General features: G+C 55.7%; 1 long non-coding RNA gene across 10 annotated transcripts in view; it reads right to left on the bottom strand.

Moving 5' to 3' along the window:
• Nucleotides 1-2,005: 2,005 nt before the first annotated feature.
• Nucleotides 2,006-16,073, bottom strand: part of LOC106020897 — a 29,188-nt gene continuing 15,120 nt past the window's right edge. For 6 of the 10 annotated variants that reach the window (XR_005880069.1, XR_005880076.1, XR_005880071.1 and 3 more), the window contains 4 exons: nt 15,274-15,353; nt 13,884-13,949; nt 10,628-10,678; nt 2,006-9,018 (listed from right to left, as the gene is read on the bottom strand). This is a non-coding gene — a long non-coding RNA (uncharacterized LOC106020897). The remainder of the gene's footprint in view (nt 9,019-10,627; nt 10,679-13,883; nt 13,950-15,273; nt 15,354-16,073) is intronic. The other 4 variants (XR_005880077.1, XR_005880075.1, XR_005880072.1 and 1 more) reach the window with 4 other exon arrangements.

The raw sequence follows: 16,073 nt of genomic DNA on the forward strand, positions 1-16,073 counted from the left end.
CCAGGGCAGCGGACACTGATTAGGCCTTCAGGGCTACTGGGCTCTACCGGGAACACTTTGGTCCCAGCATTGGTCTTGCTCATTTCTGTAGCTGGTCGATCCCTGGTCCCTGTTTAGCACCCCATATGCTCAGAGTGCATCCAGACACAGCACAGGGGCTCTGTCAACTCCACTTGACCCTTCAAAGGTTCCTCCACATTCACTGGACACCTCCCTCGGGGCCTCCTCCGCTACCACCCTGTCCTCCATCCAGGGCTGTTTGCTGTCTTTTCTCTTCCTGGGGCCTCTGTGGCTGCTCCTGTCTTCAAACCCACATGACCTCATTCCTTCCTCCTGTGAGGGCCCTTCCCAGGCTTCAGGGCCCCACACACTCCCCAATACTCCCCGCACCCAACCTCCAACGTCTTCACACCCCACAACCCTGCTCAGCGGCAAGGCAGCCGACTGCGGTTTAGCAGACACAGAAAGAGTGTCTCCTGAGAAGGCCCAGGTCTTGCTGGGACCCCGAACCCAGGCCAAGCTGACCCAGACAAGGAGCAGAACCAAGAGAGAGAGGATGCCCGGGGTAGATGTGGTGGGTGAGGCCAAGTGGGGGCAGGAGAAGAAGAGAAGGGAGAAGGAGAGAAGGGAGAAGGAGAGGGGAGGAGAGGGGAGGGGAGGGGAGGGGAGGGGAGGGGAAGGCAGGACACACTTCACTTTGGCTTCCAGGGACGGGAGAAGGCAGTGTCTCACCCTCACGCTCCAGCCTGCTGAATCCCCTTGGCCCCTAAAGAGCACTCTGCCCCTTCAGCCTCCCCCATGGTACCCTGGGGCCAGCCCAGGATCCACTTCTTAGACTGGCCAGCAGGTGGCATCAGGTACCTGACCAGGGACCAGGACCTTCCTGTGGACTTTCCCCCTAGCAAGATCATCTAGGACATCCTGGAATCGTGACTCCACCCTCTCAAGTGGGGCCGTTTTGTTCCCACAGTAGGATGTGGAAGTGGGGGAGTACGAACAGGGTCTCCCGAGGTGCAGGACTCTAGAACTTCCATTCTGCAGAGGGCTGGGTAGCTCCTACTCTGACACCCCCCCGCACATGCATCCCTGTCTCTAGTGACAGACGCAGGACAGGGCAGATGCCATCTCTCAGGGAGCTACCCTGGCTACAGGGCTCTTCAGGGCTCTCAGGTGCCCCTGGGGCTACCTCCACAGGTGGCCACTGTGTGTCCTTGTCTGTATCTGGAGTACTAGAGCCCTGCAGGGCCCAGGCCGCCTCCCACTGCAGTGTAGGGGTCAGTAGGTGGGTGTGACTTGCCCGCACGTCAGTCTGCTTACACAGTATTTGATCTTTGGGAGTGGCAGGCTAGGTTCAGGAGGCCCAGTAGCCAAGGATGGACGTAGATGGGTATTAAGGTTGCCGGTCTGCCCAGGTGTAACTATGCAGGTGTGTGGGTCCCCAGAGCTGAGGCAGGTCAGGCAGGACTCAGGATGGAAGCTGGGACAAATGGCATTTACCATGGGAGAAGGCCAGGACACCATGGCCAAGGTATCAACCCAGCCATCCCAACACCCACCCGGGCATCTGGTCAGGTAAGAAAGAACAGACTAGCTGAGGACTTACCTCTACAGCTGCCCGAACGAAGGATTAGGACCCCTGGTAGAAAGGTACATGACCATTGGCCTAAGGATGGAAAGTTACATTCAGGGCCACCCCAATACTGTCCCGAGAGAGGCAGGCATGAAGGGACAGGATTTCCTTGGATCTGGTCAGGGCCGTGGGCTGAAGTCAGCCTGGAGTCACAGGGTCTGTTGCTCCACTGGTGTCGAGGCCAAGTGCCCCGTGCAGGGCTTGGGTGGCAGGGGGGCAAGTGCAATATGAGAGAGGGGCAATAGTCACTACCCCGAGCAGCTCTTACTGGCAATGCTTCGTTCACACAAACATGCCAACGGTGCGTGTGGTCGGCGCTCTCATGCCCTCAGTCACTAGTCGTCTATTTCCGAATGACCAAGGACCAGTTGCAAATTCATGTCAGAACAGCCTTTATTTTTATCCAGGCCCCACATTGCAGCTCCCACCCAATCTGTGGCACAGGCTCTCCACGTGGCTCGCTGAGCAGGGGCCTCCAAGTAGATGCGCCGCTGGGCCCCTCAGGGAAGGCAGTAGGTTGTATAGTTATCTTCTAAGGGGCAACATCACTGCCCTGAAACCACACAACCTACTACCTCACCCTGCGGTGTCCACATTCTGGAGGAGGCCCAGCCGCTCCCCACCCACCCTGGCCACAGGCCACCAGAGCCAGAGGGCACAGCTGGCACAGGGCAGGTGGGGAAGCAGAGACAGTGGCTCAGCAAGAAAGGCCCGTACCCACCAGATGGATCAGGGAGGTCTCCAGGGTCTGAACCCATCACCCCAGGGACAGTGGCCTACACTGGCCAGCTGCAGGCTGTGCCCATGGGGTACCCAGGCATGCTAAGGACCTTCCTCTCACATCTTTCCTGTAAAAGATGCCCTGACTCTATGGAGATGGACATGCTGCCATTCATCAGAAGCCTGACTTTGAGTTGGAAAGTCTGGATATATGCCAGGCCTGGAGTATGTCACCGCTCTGGAACAGAGCTGAAGGTCCAGTCCGAACCCTTTCCTTAGGGAGGCCTGTGAGCCCAGGCCGAATATGATGGGGTCCCCTTCGGTGTAGTAAAGGGAAAGGAGGTGCCCTGGAAATGCCACATGTCTGCTTTTACACCCACACCCCAGAGAGGTCAAGGGACTGTCCAAGGTCCCTGTCCAAAGTTCTTGTTGCATGGCAGCTACTGCTCCCTGTACTTCCCTCGGCCTCCCCAGACAGGGCTGGCGTTGTGTCCTCTGCAGATATTGCGGCCACTTCAGGAAAGACAGTAGATTGTATAGTTACCGCAGAGCGGGGCAGAGCCCAAAACCATACAACCTACTACCTCACCCCAAAGGCCGTCAGTCAGTCTTGGTGTAGAGCTGGAGGTTATGGCTTCTTGAGATGCCTCCTAGAGGAAGAAGGACAGCTGGGAACAAGGTGAGGGGCCCAACATGGCCAGCTTGGTGCTAAGGGTATCAGCCAGCAGTGGGCTGGGGCTCCCCCAAAGTGGGCCAGACACTTAGACAAAATCACCGAGCAGAGACAATGAGGGAAGTGGGGGGGGGGGAGTAGAGAGGAAAAGGTGACAAGTCACTAGGCAGGAATGGCCACAATGAGGGAAGGGAGTCACTTGTCAAAGGCCAGCCAGGTCCAGGGAGCTCCCAGTGTCCGCCTGGCTGAGACCCAGGCTCTGTGCAGTCAACTCTAGCATAAGTAGAGTTGGAGGCACCAGGACTCCTGCTAGGCAGTGGCCTTGGGCAAGCATCCTCCTCCTCTTACACAGGAAAAGCCCCTCCTTGAGGGTTTAGTCCCTGCCTCCCCTCAGAGTGGCCCGAGCTGACCTCGCTGGGGGAGGCTCAAAATCATTTTTTTTTCCTTGTGGGAGGCAGCCTAGCTCCCCATGGTGGCCAGCTGGGCGGAAGTGCAGACCCTGGCTGGACACTGATGTCCAGTCTGTCCTTGGCGACGAGCCCTTCCTGAAGCCAGCAAGGGCTCCGTGCTTGGCTCTAAGCTTGGGGCTCCCAGAGCCTTGGACAGAACCCAGCAGGGAGGATGCCCTAGTAAGGACAGACGGCCTGGTGTGGATGATGATACTCACTGTGCGGGACAGGTAAGGCCCACTCTGGGAATCGGTCAGGCTATAAGCACTGTTCACAGCCGCTAGCTGGGGAATATTGGGCAAACGTATTGTAAGCCCATCTTATAAGCAAGGCCTACGGCCTCCCAGCTGAGCAGTAGCACTGTGTGGAGTACTCTGCCCACCTTGTAAGAAGCTTCTGTAGCTCTCTGCTCCCTGGTACCAACACAGGCTTGGAGACTCCACCGCAGGCCTCTCTCCAGTTCTCCTGGGCAGCCATCAGGCTGGGCGCATCTAACCCTCCAGTTGTGAGGCCGATCACTGTGAAGAAACTGAGGCCCAGAAGGCTCAGAGTCTCTAGTCCCACGTGACTTTGCTATCAGAAGGGAAGGGGTTGTGTCTTTCAGGCCTCAGAAAGGTTTGCCCAGCAATGCAGAGGGAGGTTCTGTGCCCAGGCCCAGGAAGCCAGGCAGCTTTTGCTCTGGGCATGAACCCCAGCACCTGATGCCACACCTGCCTACCTGCCTGCCTGCCTCCCTCCCTGCCTCCCAGTATGCTGGTACTGTCTAGCCCCCGAAGGACTTCTATGAGAGCCACTGGGGTGCTATTCCCTGCCTCAAGCCTGGACCCTTTCATGAACAGAAAGGACAAATATCCCCAAGGATGGTCCAAGCAGGGCCAGCAAGGCAGGAAGACGCATTGGAAGAAAGTGGCTCAGGGTCCCCTGATGTTCCCATCTATGATGAGTGGACCAGGTGGGAAGATGGAGGTATCACTGACTGGCCATGGTTAACCGTGTCAGTTCCCAGGATGCACCTGGGTGTGGAAGAATGACTAGTGGCTACTTTGGCTGTCTCCATCTGCACCCCTCAGAAGCTCCTTGAACAAGGAGAGAGGGCACACTTCGACACAGGCCTCTCAATGCTTTGGGTTCTGTGCCTGGCTGACAGGATACAGTATCGTGAGCAGGACTGCCTGGAAGGCCTGGGCTGCCTCCTCAATGGGTAAATCTTGGCACACTTGCATTTCTGTGGGGTCCCTTTAGCTGACCGTTGGGGATTCTCAGCAGCTCCTTGGCCACTCTAGTGAGCAATCAGCAGGAGGCTAGTGTATGCTACTGTGACATCCAAAAGTGCCTGTCTTGCATCTGCCCCTGCTTACCCTCCCCGAGTTCGGGCTTCGTTGCATCACAAGCCATGCAGGGTTCAAGCTGTAGGAGAAAAATAACGGGAGACAAGCATCCTGGTCCCTCCTTGACCATGGCCGCCACCCTCTGAGCCTTAGCCCAACCTGGGAACAGATGCGATTGCTTCCCTCACCTGGCCTTTCTTCTCCCTCCAGACACGACTCCCCTGGCAGGTCCTCCATCAATGCCAGGTGACATGGGGGTATTAGGATCATACTGGGGGAGTGAGTGATGGCCATGGGGGACAGAGAGAAAAGAGAGCTGCCTGTGAGGTTTCCAGAGAGCTCTCAGGGCTGGGTGACCTGAAGGGTGTGAGCCTGTAGACAGTGTAGACTCAGGGTAGAGGGGCCGTGCCTCTTCCACTCAGAACCAATAACAAACAGAACTGCAGCTCCGTTAAACCACGTCCAGCCTGGGTAGGCTGATATGCGTTCAAAGATCACCGTATCACAGTGCATCATGGGTAGATGAGATGAACCTTCTGGGGGCAGTCTCCAGGTGGGAGGCACAGTCCTGGGGGGAGGGAGCACAGGCCTCCAGGTAAAGGCATCTAAGCTGGGGCCCTGGAGCAGTGGCAGAGATGTGGTTTGGACCCTAGTCTTTCCCACTCTGATGTCTCCCATGGCTCCCAGCTCTCCCAAGGAAGGCCAGTGGGGCCCCACTCACCACGGGGGTATCAACTTCGCGCAGAAGCTCCTGCTTGCATCACTTCCTGACCTGCTTGGGTTTAGAAACAAAAGCAACAATCAACCGCTTCCAAAAGGAGAAAGCCTGGTCCCTGATGCCTCCCCTGGCTGCACCCTGCTAGCCCACAGCACAGTGACATTTTCATCTGTCTGTCTACTGCCTGGTGCCACTCTGCATGAGAAGCCTTGGATGGGATGGCCTCTGAAACCAGGCCTGTGCTGGACATGCTGGCCAGAGACTAGGACTCAAACTTCATCCATGGTGGCAGGCAAGTCTATGTGGGTGGCCAGTAGCCCACCTAGCCACTGGCTGTGGGACCCCAGGGAGGAAGCACCACGAGGGGACAGGCTCACACTGGCCCTCATGCACACTGTGTTAATTAACTGGACCCTGGAGAGAGGGTTAATCCTCTCTAGAGGTTGTCATCAAGATGCAGCTTCCCTGGGACATAGGGCAAGACGTGCCTGAACACACACACACACACACACACACACACACACACACACACTCTCTCTCTCTCTCTCTCTCTCTCTCTCTCTCTCTCTCTCTCTCTCTCTCTCTCTCTCTCTCTCTCTCTCTCTCTCTCTCGGCAGAACTAGCAGAAAGATGGAGGACCAAGCAGAGACATGGTAGCCGTGAGGGAGCAGTGTGGCCAGCTGATGGTCTCTGGAGCGGAGCCTGGGGTGTGGAATACAGAGACAGCCCTGCTCGGGATCTGCCTAGTTCTGTCCATCAAGCCAGAGTGGTTTGTTACAAGCCTTGTTTCCCACACAGCTCAAGGAAAGGAAGATGAGGCCATTGGCTATTGAGGGTCTGGTGAGGACACAAGGGAGGGACAGCCCCCTCCCTCCCTGCCTGCCAGCCCTGCCTGCACCCCCAAGATGGCCAAGCTATCCATCACATTGACACCCTTTCTCTGGTCCTTCCCATTGTGCCTATCAGCCCTGCCCCCAACCCATAAAGCAGCAAAGTGCCCTGGGCAAGCCTCCTCTGCCCTCCTTGGCCATCTCCCAGGTCCTCCCTGCCTCCTGGCTTTTGCCCTGAACTGCCCCTCTGCCAGGAACTGCTGACCCGTTTTTCCTGTTTCTTTCCACAAGGCTCCTGCTCTCCAGGGGGCCTCTCTCTGCCCAGGGCTTGGGTCTAGTGAGGCTGACCCACAGGTACCTGCCATGAACCCATTTCCCTCAGGTGTCTCTCCATGCTGTGGTTGCGGGAGTGGCTGCCAAGGTCTCCTCAGTTCTTAGGCAGCTCTGCCCTACCCAGAGGGCTTACGCTGGTTCCACAAGACTTCAGGAAGGGTCACCCTTTCCTGGTTTGTGGCCATCTCCAGAGATACTTGTGAATGAGTGAGGAAGAGTCCCAGATCCATGCTTGGGGAGTGTTTAGATGTCCCAGGCCTACCTGTGTGACAGTCAGGCCTTGGCCACTGACCTCAGCCCCGGGGGTTGGGACCCACAAAAATGCTTCCTTTCCCAAGGGCTAACAGGAAAGGGGTCCTAAAACAAACCAAAGGGGCCCAGCGGTGCCAGGCTGGAGGAGGGCCAGTGGCAGGGAGGGCAGTGACATGAATTGGTCATCCTCAACAGGTCGCCAGGGAGTGAGCAGTCAGCAGACGCCCTGCCACCTGCCAGCTGCCACCTCCCAACCTTGTCCCAGTCCTGCGGTGTCTACCCATGGGCAGGGTGCCTGGGGGAGGAGCCAGGCTGGCTAGGACAGGTGCACTGAAGGCCTAGGCAGGCAGGTGGCCTTTTCAGGGCTAGGCGGATGTCTGGAGGGAGAGAGGCAGACAGACGGCGTCACCCTGAAGTCACCTCAGGCTTGGCTTGGGGCCACCAAGAGCCAGACCCCCCCCATGGCAGCCCCCCTCTCCTGGCCTCCCTGATTAGGTTTCTCCCATAAAGCGACCAGTGTCTCTGCTCAGTAGGCCGTGCCAACAGCGAGTCTGGGAACGATGGGAGGGGTGGCATCCGGCTGGGCAGAAGGCGGGCCTCCTTGTGAACAGGGCCCATAAAGTTAACAAGATGCATGCTAGCTGACTGGGTCTGGGTTGGTGTGCCCAGAGGCAGGCCATGCCTACTGAGGACCATTGTGGGTCTGGCTAACACAGGCATGCTAGGGGTGACCAAGACAAGTAACGCCTTTGTGTGACGTTTAGAGAAATGACTAATGCAAACGCCCCCGAGACAATACAAGATCATTTGTGAGCGAAGATGATCCAGGTTTGCTCAGTATCCCTGGGCTTCAGCCTGGGTTCTGGCAGGTCTGTGGGGGAAGTGCACCATAGGCTTGAATACCCTCTTCCAAAAGTGTATCGCAGATATGCACGGTCAGTCCTGGAGCTGGCATCTAAATGCCTTGGACCTGGCTTTCTCTGGCTCTGCCACCGAATGCTGATCCCAGGATGGGTCTGACCCGCGCTGGGCTCTGGGTGGACTTTGTAGTACCCTGGGAGCATGCTCACTCCTAGAACAGAGGTAATGAACACTGTGACCCATAGCAAAACTCGAGAGTGAAAAGCGGGAATTCGGGGTCTTGGGCTGGCTGGAGAGGCCCAGACCTGAGCCTAGCTCCCTCCATCTGGAAACAGAGTCTGAGACAAAGTCAGTTGGCTCTGTGCCCCCTCTGGAGAGCTAGGGAGATAGCTGTCTGGTATGGACAGTAGTGAGAGTCATGAGGAAGCCGCTGGCTTATACCTAGGGCAAAGCACAGATGGCCTGTTGTACACTGTGCAGTGCATTCTGCTCCCTAGACTCAGCTTGGGGCTGGACATTTAGGCTATGGGTTACCAGCTTTGACCAGCGAGGTGTGTACTCATCTGCAGATACCCTCCACCCAAGCATCACCCAGGTCATGGGAAATGACTACAGATGTCACATTGCGGGGCATGGACTCTGCCTGCTCTTTGACAGCCCCCTCTGTCACCTCCCTCTAGGCATGGCCCTTCCTTGGGAGATTTTTCCTGTTCTAGGTTCTCCCCTCCAGGACCCCAGGAAGATCCATCCTGGCCTGGCACATTGAGAAGGCATTGGTCTGGGTAGTTGGGCTTTGGACATTTTTGGGGGTCTCCCTGGAAGAGGGGCATGGCCTGGGCAAGCCTCACTGCAGAGCCACAGACTGTTTTTCCCAGGAGTTGTGGGAAAGAGGTCTGGGGCCGGCATTCAGCTAGCTTCCTAAATGGGGCAGCTGGGCCCTTCGGTCTATACACAGCTTCTTGCTATCCTGGCAGAGAGCATGGAGCCAGGCAGGGCCATGGAGCAACCCCCATGCTACCCAGGAAGATTCAAAGACATTGTAATCCACATCCTTCCCTACTGCGCGGGGAACTACCTTCCAGCTTCTTTTAAGGGTCGCCCCCTTTTCTCTTACCTTGGGAAGCCAGAATGGCTGTCAGTAGGATAATGAGCCAGGGCTGCTGGGGTTCTGTGGACCTGGATGGCATCATAAGGCATCACTCTGGGATGTGCTGCTTCTGACCTCTGGGAAGGCAGATGAACAGTGTGATGGGGAGGGGGGCTTCCTGTTCCTCTGAGCCTCAGTGGCCTGGTAGGTGGTTTTGCTCTTGGAGCAAAGGAAGCACCTGAACTACTTGACATCATAGGCTACCCAGGTCAGCAGATGGACTGGCCACTGTGACACCCTGGCTGGCATTCTATATCACACTCAGCCAGGGAGCCCCAAGGTATGAGGGGCATCTGGAGGCCAGGGGCTTTCCTTTCCGGGGGACCTAATGTAAATCTATGCTTGTTGATGGCTCTACTCAGGAACCTGGTACCACAGTGCAGATATCATCTGTAGAACCATCGTGCTGGCCCCACCCCTGCCAAGGACTCCCTCTAAAAGTATAGTGTTAGTGGTGGACTTTCTGGATTCCGGGGTGCAGCCTCTTCTCGGTTTGCTTGGTGGGCAGCAAGGAATAAGCGGAGCTGGCTAAGGGGCCAGGACTCTCAGGCTGCCTTGCCAAGCATCTGGCTGTGCCAAGTCCGGGGCAGCCATGGCCAAAGCCAAGCAGGGTGGGGGCTGGTCCTGGGCTCTGTCCAGGCCACTCAGGGCAGGCGGGAAGCAGGGGTCTCCTCCTCTCCAAGGCTACTGCTTGTTTCTGTTACAAAATGGCGGAGGGCTGTGTCGGCCATTTTGTGGCATCCTTGGAGGACAAAGGCTGTGAAAGCCTGAGGGTGGGACCAGGGGAGGCCTGGCAGGGAGGAGGGGGAGCAACCTAACGAAACAAGGCTCTGCCCCGTGCCGAGGCCCGACACCGTCTGGTCAGAGAACGTGGGTCAAGCAGCCTCCTTCCAGAGACTTCCTCCTGCCCAAGCTACAAGCACGCTCAGGGCTTCTAGGGACTACCATACTTCCTTTCGAGGGGTTCCGGGTGGCCCATGGTGAGGCTTCCCGGGCCCGAGCTTTTCTGGGTTACAATTCTCTGCTCTAGAATCTCTGCAAGACACGTCCTTGTCTGTCCCAGCTGGGAAGGCCTTAAGCCGGGGGCTCAGGTACCACCTCGTACTCCAGTAACTAGTGGGCTAGATAGCTCCTTCTGTCTGGGCCAACAGGTCAAGGGATCAGTTGCCAAGGCAGCCATCACAGGACTTTCTTCAGGACCCTAAGGCTGCATCCCACTCCCAGTTTCTACGGCTCTAGCTAGGATGGCTCTTGTTTTCTCATCTTGTTCCAGCTGCTTCTTAAACAAGTGACCAGCATCTATTCACACCCCCTTTCTGGCCTCTGCCCAGGGGTCCCGCGGCCCCCTCACCATGGCTGGTCTCCAAGCATCTCTAGGCACTCAGTGACTAACGGCGGAGCCCCACAGAGGGTGGATCCAGGTGTTGTAGGGTTCCTTTGTGCCCATCCCCACCCTATGCTGTGTCTTATTCAGGATCCAGTTACAAACTAGAGGCAGAGGACAGCTCTAAGGGGATACAGGTCCCACCTCAGGCTGCCTCCTTTTGACCTGTGCAGATAAAAAAAAAATGTGCTGAGAACAGCCCACTTCACAGGTATTTAGTCTGAAGCCCAGGGGGGCAGGGACGCTACAGTCACAGAAGCCACCTTGCAGGGTGGCTGGGTCATAGAAGAGATACAACTTACACAGCCAAGGGCTCAGGCCTCTGTCGGGTCCACATGAATCCAGGGCAGGGCCTGTGACAAAACAAAAACAAGATTGGAACTGAGAGGAGTCCATATCATCCTTACAGTGTACACTGCCATGGTGACATCAGTCATCACTTGTACAATCATAGTCCTGAGAACTCTAGAGTGTTAACGGCACGGGGGCCTCTTTTAATCACTAACGGCTTCTCCTCAGTAGGAAGCCACATGGTTCTGGCTTCAAATCCCCATCCACTCGAGAGTGCTGTAAACTCACGAGCCAGAGTGGGATGCACACTAATGACCCATAGGCATGGACACAGTTTGGGGAGCTGGTACGGGGGGGCTGAACCCAAGCCTCTACCACTAAGTGACATCTCTAACCCTTCAAAAAATTTTATTTTGAGGGTTTTGCTAAGTTTCCTGAGCTGACCTTGAGTTCACTCTATACAGCTTGGGCTGGCCTCAAACTTTCAAATCTTCCCAAGTAACAAGGATCACAGGCCTTTGCCACCAGGCCCAGGAAATGGGAGCATTTTGTATCTTCAATGTGCCAGGCACTGGTAAGTCCCTCACAACCAGGGTTTACTTTGTCCTGGTGGCAATGGGATCCTTGGCTAAAGGGTGGAGCACAGAGAGGTTGTGACTCTGCCCCCCCCCCCAGTCACCAGAGTTTTCATCCTCCCAAGTTCGAGGAATGAGGGACTAGAAAACGGTAGGAACATTGTGACAGGTCACAAAGTCGTTCAGAGGGTCCGCGCCTCTCTGAGAGCTCCACGAAGCTCCATGTCACGGAGGGCCAACCGTGCCTTCCACAGGGCCTTCTAACTTCCCTGGGAACATGTCTTTCGAATCATCTTCACTCAGCCTGGCTGGAAGGGGGTCCTTGGGAGCTGGAGGCTGGAGTACCACATGGAGACAGAGCTGATGCCAGAATAAATCTGGGACTGTGTGGGTTATCAATTGCACTGGGCCAACGACCCAACGCAAGGTATTTGTAAGACTAAATACAGAGTATTCTGGGGCTGGAGCAATGGCTCAGCAGTTAAGAGCCCCTTGTGGTCTTTTGGAGGACCTTCCCAGATACATGTGGTGGTTCACGACAATCTGTAACTCCAGTTCCAGGAGACACACATGGAGGCAAAACACTGATGCACATTAATTTGTTTTTCCAGACAGGGTTTCTCTGTATTGTTTTGGAGGCTGTCCTGGAACTTGCTCTGTAGACCAGGCTGGCCTCGAACTCAGAGATCCGCCAGCCTCTGCCTCCCTAATGCTGGGATTAAAAATGTGTACCACCACCACCTGGCTAAAAATCCTTGAAAAATATTTCAGGAGATCTGGAGCCAGAGCTCAGACCTGCCTATCAAGCCTCAAACCCTGGGTTCGATCCCCAGCACTATATAAACTGGGTGGGGTGGCTCACACCCATAATCCAAGCACTCAAAAGGTGAAGGCAGGAGGATCAAGAGTTCAAGGTCAGCCTAGGCTAGAGACCTTATCTAAAAAACACAACAGTTTCTGGCTATTAGATAAATCTGGGTTCTTCCTCACCTTCCATAGGGCCCTGGGGCAGCTGGTCTCTAGGTTAGGAGTGACAGACCTTGGGAATCTGGAAGTCCAGCCCACTGTCCCTGAGCCTCAGTTTCCCTTAGAGACTGTGCAAGGCCATGTGGCCACCTCTTGCTGGGCTGGTGGTTGGCTGTGGTTGGCTACTTGCTGGGGCCAACACTATAAGCATGGTGGATGTGGGTCATGGCTGGATAGTGGGGAGGGGAGGGCACAAGGCCAGGGACTTGCCTGTGCTCAGATCCCCCAGGCCAAGAGCCAGTCGGGCAAATTTCATGGGCTACAATTCCAACCTTGCCAACTGAACCCTAGAGCCCCAACCTTTCCATGGCCCCCCAGTCTAGGCTGGTATCTCAACAACCTCATAGCCTGGTGTCCCCAGGCCACGAGTGAGATGGGGCTAGCTCTCTCTACATAGAGGTCTCTGGAAAGGAGAATGGGTGGGGTGTCCGAAACTCACCCTCACTAACACTAGCACTGAGTAAGCGCCTACTGTATATACCCAGTGCATCTTGTGTGTGTGGTGCTAAGTAGGAGCTGGGTCATGGACCGGGACTGGCCACTCTTCCCAACCCAGCCTGTCCTCTTCTGTTCTGGACCCTTCCTCTTATGTCTTGGCTCAGGACCCCTCTGGAACCCCCACCTTTGCTCCTGGAGCCCTGCACCTGCAGGCTCCCACAAACATCATCACTCAGGACTCAGGGGTACATTCCCAGCCTGAGCCCTTTTAAAAGGTATACTACTGGACTCTAGATGTTCATCTGTGCCCGTGGGGCACTGGGAGGATTGCATGTGCTGGAGGTTGCCTGTGGCTGAGACAGGGTACCACATGCAGGTCTGGCTTAGGGTAGGTACCCAGGAAAGTCCAGGATCTATGAATCAGAGCCATTTGGCCAAGAGCTACTAGGTGTCCAGGGATACCTGGGCCAACTGCACTCTTGAGGATTGCCCAGGTATTCCTCTAAGTCTCTCCTGCTCTGTCCTGTCCCATTTACCAAGCCCTAGAGTACCCCCAACCCCGCCCCACCATCTGTTTGCCCTACTCTCAGACACTGGCTAACATCCCTGACTCTAGGTGCAGACACAGAGACCAGGGTAGTATGTGTGGGAGCAGAAGGCCCAAATACAGGTTGCTCTGGCTTATACAAGATGGTGTGGGGCTCTGCCTGCAGCCCAGGAGATGAGACTGTCCCTAACCATGGCCACACCAGTTCCCTGGATCTAGATTCATCTAGGTGGGTCCAGAGATGTACTTGGCTTCTGGCTCCTCGTGGGCAGGGACAAGTGTGAACAGAGCTCCCAGGCTGGCTGCCACCTCTGAGTACAAGAGGCCCCGAGTGCACAGGTTCCCAGTTATAACTGCAAGTTATCCGTGGCAGTGGAAGCAAGGACCTTTACCACTGAGCGCTGAGTATTAATTACTAGGGGTAGTGCAAATATCCTGGGGTCATCTCATTGTTCTCCCATCTCCCTCTTGATGGCTGGGACAGAAAGATGGCCCAGTCTAGTGTCCTGGGTACCTGGATATGCCCAGACGTCCTAGAGTCTCAGAAAGAAGCTGGCAGGGGTTGAGACTGCTCAACCAAGACGCAGCATATGCAAACCTCAAGGCCTACACGAACCCGCAGCAGTACCCAGGAGAGTTGGGGTAGGCCCTGGGTTCCATAAACCAGAATGCTGAACTGACCTGGGTTGGGCATGGCCCTTGAGCTTCAGGGGTCACCTGGTAGAATTGTCAAGAAGCGGCTGAAGCCTAGAAGGAAAGAGACATTAGTTAGGTGTTGAATTACATCCACGAGCACTCTTAGCATTTATGTTTCCTACCAACACCAACCCACAAGGGCCCCCCTCCCCCAAAGGCCTTGGCACAGCTTAGGAGCCACCTGGAACTCGGGATAGCTCATGGCCAGGAGGCTATCCATGTGGACTCACGGGCAAATGTTGGTGCTCAAATCTCATAAAGTCCTGGGCCTACCCCCCTCCTACAAGGACCTAGAGGCTGCAAGAATGAGCCACACACAGAAGCAGTCCCTGGAGGTAATGACACTGCCAGAGAACCTCAGAGCTCTGGCCAAACTGCTGCTACTGGACCTCTGATGGATGGCACACAGAGCCTGGCAAGGACAGAGTGGGTTCCCTGCCCTACCCAAGTGATGCATAACAGGTTCAGGCCGCCAAGTGGTCATCCCAATTGACGAGGCCCCTTGCACACCCTCCTCAAAACTAACTTGAAGCCATGGAATCCTGCAGGTCTAGGCTCCCAGATACAGGGCCTTTCTCAGTCATACCATAAGAGATGCCAGCACAGCTTCCCCCACTGGACAGAGGCAGACACAGTGACTCGACCCACCCTCCCGAGCAGCACCAGCAAGCACAGACTCCAAGTGAATGGCTCTGAGTAATGGAGAGCTGATTCTGTGCCTGCTGAGGCTGGCTGAGGGGAGAGAGCTGGGACCACACTCTGGTTCCAGTATATTACACAGTCTACCACCTACAGGCACTTACAGTTTCCAAAGACTGTCTAGCTCCCTGGGTCTTTCCCCTGAGCTACAGGTATTCAGAGGTCACTGTATAGCCCCTGATTCCCACCAGCAGGTATCCCTGCCCATTTTGTGGACCAATACACTGAGACTGAAGCGCTGATGGAGACTGTCCAGATGGAAGACAGGTAGCAAGGAGGCTGGAGGAGAGGGCCAGGTGTGCCTACTGCAAGACTGGGCGCAAAGGGCTGTCTCAGAGCTAATTCTGCCCTCCACCACCGGCAATCTGCCCCTGCCGGATTCCATCTGCTTCAAGAGGACAAGTCAGGCCATCACAGCCTGCAGGGCAGAAGGCAGGGCTGAAGCAGGGACCCGGAATCCTTGGCACTGTCTCCTGGCCTGGCCGGGGCAAGGATCTGTCCTGCTGGTTGGAGGCCAGGCTGAGACCCTGAGGGGTTGGGAGCAGGGCAGGCCTGGCACCAGGTAGAGCCTCTGAGGAGAGGACTGGTCCTGGCTTCTCTGAAAGAACAACTGTGGACTCTTGTCTGCCAACACACTATCCTCTCCAGGACTATTTCTAATGGGGCAGACAGCTACCTGTGTATGAGGTCCTATGTGGTCTTCTGGTACATGTGACAGGCTTTCACTTTCCTGGGAGGCTCTAGAGCAGTCATGTTCTGTAAGACATAAGGAAATCAAAACAAAGGTGTCAGCATGGCAGGACATGTGGCTTGGACACAGAGAAGGGTCCCAGGTAATGTGGCCTTCCCTTCCCTTCCTTGGCTATTCCCACAGTCACCCCAGGTAAGAAGACCCACACACACCATTCCCTGTGGCCTTGGCACCGGAGCCCTGAAGTTTCAGATCACAAAAGACAGAACAGCCCAGAGAGCCATGTCTGGCTTTAACCAGTTCCAGCCAGCCAGGAACCACATTCCAAACCAGCTCCCTGCCCTGGCTCCTAGGCAGTCAAATCACAAAGAAGACCTAACCCTTACCCTAGAGTCCTCTGGGACTATAGAGGAAGAACCCATGGGGCTTGGCTGCCAGTGCCTGGCTAAGATCCTCCCTTCACTCCAGCCCCACTGTGGTTCCCATAATTCCCTGTGGCCAGAATGTTCTACCACCATAGATGACCCACAGTTCAGACACCATAGATCAGCCCTGCCTGCATTGTCAGACAGCACTAACACTGGGGGTCCTGTCCCTGCCCCCACTCACCTCACAATGCCTGTATTGCCCCTGTAGACTTGGGATCTTTGAGACAAGGATGTCCTTCAACTAGCATATATCCCTGGCATCCACAAGTGTCCCACCACTTGCCTTACTCTGGGAATGACACTTGATATCTGGGGTTTATGAGGTACAAACAGGACCTTGGGACATTATCAAGAGGT

Source organism: Mesocricetus auratus, unplaced genomic scaffold (assembly GCF_017639785.1).
Source record: "Mesocricetus auratus isolate SY011 unplaced genomic scaffold, BCM_Maur_2.0 Super-Scaffold_100010, whole genome shotgun sequence".
In the NCBI taxonomy this organism is placed as follows: domain Eukaryota; kingdom Metazoa; phylum Chordata; class Mammalia; order Rodentia; family Cricetidae; genus Mesocricetus; species Mesocricetus auratus.